The following is a 2,709-nucleotide window of genomic DNA, read 5'->3' as shown; positions in this document are numbered from 1 at the left end:
TGGGCGGGTAGAGATGTGCAGCAATGAATGAATGGAAATCCAATTTCTATGTAAATGTTCATTAAAATTATCTAAAAAAGAAAGAAAGATAGAAAGAATTTCTAATAATAAAAGTATTGTGCATAGAAAGATGGGAGTAGAAAAATGCCATTAAAGTGTCCAGAGAGAAAGGCAGCTTTCTGTGACTTAAATAACATTTCTTGTCCATGGTTCAGGAAGATATTTGTGCTGGGAGTTGAGAAATTAAGACAAGCAAGCTTTGCTACCCAAACCGACTCTCCTAGTTCTCTGCTGTGCCAACTTTAGTCTAATGCAGTACATTTTAAGAAGCCAAACTAATTAGTTCTGGGATTAGTGTTGAGGATTAAGTACAAATACACCCATGGTCTAACTTTGGCAGTGTGAAAAGTTAAGAGAACTTACCACTTAGTCCCTGAGTCAGGTGCTTGTGAACAGCTATCAGTCCCATCCCAGACTTCTTGTACTAGAGTCCCTCAAAGTCTGGGCACCAGAGGTGACAGGCTGACATTTCAAGAGTTATTTCATTGAAAACTCAAAACGATGGATTAACAGTTTTTAACATTATCCTTCAGATAATCAACATGACTCCATATCTAGGGAGAGCAGGGCTGAATAATTCCCTAAGTGTCAGGTTAGGCAGGATTTGGAGTCATAACTCCTAAGAGAAAGCGACAGGTTCTACCCTATCGAATCTAACTACAGTATAGATCCAACAGGCTGCATATAGAGTGGCAGAGCACATGATCTTCAAATGTCTGCTTCTGGCCTATTGGAAAGCTCTTGCCACAGATTGGACAATCCAAGCAAAAGGCCTGTATACTCTGCTCCAAACTGTGATCTTCCTTATTCACATCCTCAGCAAAACCCATGTTGCCAGTGGAGAATTTTGTGATGGTGGCCAGGTTTGGAAAAGAACTTGCTTGGATACCACAATCTGGGTTTCCACACACAAGCCCTGGATTTTGTCATGCATCTCCGTGAGCAAAAGCCAAACCCATGTAACTAAGCAGTCTCTGTTCTACTTCTTCAAAAGATTGTTTTCTCTCTATATATTCTCTTTTTTCTATCTGGAGAGTTTTACATATAAACTCATTCTTACTCAGTCTTTTTGGGTCAATGTTCTGGTCCTTTAACCCTTGTTGCTTCCTCGTTGCAAATGCTTCCTTCCATTTCCTCTCCTTCACTGTCTGCTCAAGCTTCTTCTGGTCAGTTAAACTGAGGAGTAGATGGTCATTTTCCTTTTTCAGGCATTCCAGTTGTTCAGTCTTACCTTGATCTCCAAGAATAAGCTTCTCCATTGCTTTCTCTTGAGTGAACAGCTGAGTCTGAAGCTGATTTTTTCGGATTCCCATCTTCTCATCTTCTGGTTTTTCTCTTTGAGTAGAAGCAGCTCTGTCTCCCAACAGTCCTTTTGCTCCTTCACATTTTGTTCCACCTCCTTATTGATGTTCTCCAGGGTTTCTAACTCCTCTTGTCATCCCTGCATCTTCTGGAGCTGTCTGCGGGTCTGAGTTTGGCTTCTGGAGGCTGACACAGGTGTCTTTCAGCTCCTGGTTTTCTTCACAAAGCTCCTTGTTCCGCTGATCAAGCTCCTCCACTTCTCCCCAAGTGCTAATCACAAGGACGTCATCTTCAATTTCTGGATGGAACCTGACAGGGAGACTAGCGCCCCGGGTCATACCTCCTGATCCATGTAACAGAACTGGTAATACTCGTCATCCTTGGGCAGTTAATAAGCTATGAATTGAACTTCTTGCTGTTTGGCTGATTCAGTGTTCAGGTAAACAGGCAAAGTAACCCACACAAAGGTGTAATACTGCCGGGTTGTCTTCCACCCCACTCTAAAGATGCCAATTCAATCCTATTGACGAGGGACAAAATGGGCGAGGGTATAGTGGCAAGTGGTCTCCCTTCCAGGGGTATAGAACTTTTCTACGCGTTAAAGATGACGTGGGGAAAATGGCAATGATCCAACACAAGAGCTGATGTGGGGACATCGTCTATAGTCTCTTCCATGGTGAGGGTCCAAGAGTTGGAGTCGTTGACAGCACAGCAGCAATACGGCATAACACAGGTTGTTGATGATGCCACATTCTTCTTCAAAAAGTTCTTCACCAGTTCTCAAATGATTTGTTGAGCATCCAGATTCAATAGGTATGGAGAAAGGCTACAGCTGTAACTCACATGTTTCTTGTTTCTTGTTTTTGAACCCTGCAGTGTTCCCCCTGCTTGACAGCCTCAAGGTCTAAGTACAGGTTTTGCATGAGGGCAATTAAGTGTTTTTGGATTTCCATTCTTCTCAATGTTAACCATAATTTGTTGTGATCCACATGGTCAAATGCCTCTGCATTAGTCAGTAAAATACAGATAGACACCCTTCTGATATTTTCTGATTTCTGTCAAGATCCATTGCTGAGATCAGCAACGATATCTCTGGTGTCCTGCCTCTTCTAAATCCAGCTTGAATTTGTGGCAGTTCTCTGTTGATGTACTTTTCTAACCATTTTTGGATAGTCTTCAGCAATACTTTGCTTGCATGTGATATTAATGACATTGTTAGATAGTTTCCATGTTCAGTTGGATCACCATTTTGGGGAATGAGAACAAATATGGAGCTCTTCCAGTTAGTTGTCAGGTAACTGTCTTTCACATATCTTGGCACTGCCTGGTGAGTATGTCCAGGCCTGC

General features: G+C 42.2%; 1 pseudogene; it reads right to left on the bottom strand.

The window, feature by feature from the left end:
• Nucleotides 1-986: 986 nt before the first annotated feature.
• LOC102853378 lies at nt 987-2,037 on the bottom strand (annotated as a pseudogene).
• Between the last annotated feature and the right edge of the window lie 672 nt (nt 2,038-2,709).

The sequence above is a fragment of the Elephantulus edwardii genome, unplaced genomic scaffold (assembly GCF_000299155.1).
Source record: "Elephantulus edwardii isolate Elephantulus edwardi_28Jun2011 unplaced genomic scaffold, EleEdw1.0 scaffold00164, whole genome shotgun sequence".
Taxonomy (NCBI): Eukaryota; Metazoa; Chordata; class Mammalia; order Macroscelidea; family Macroscelididae; genus Elephantulus; species Elephantulus edwardii.
This window is presented reverse-complemented; position numbering and strand designations above follow the sequence as displayed.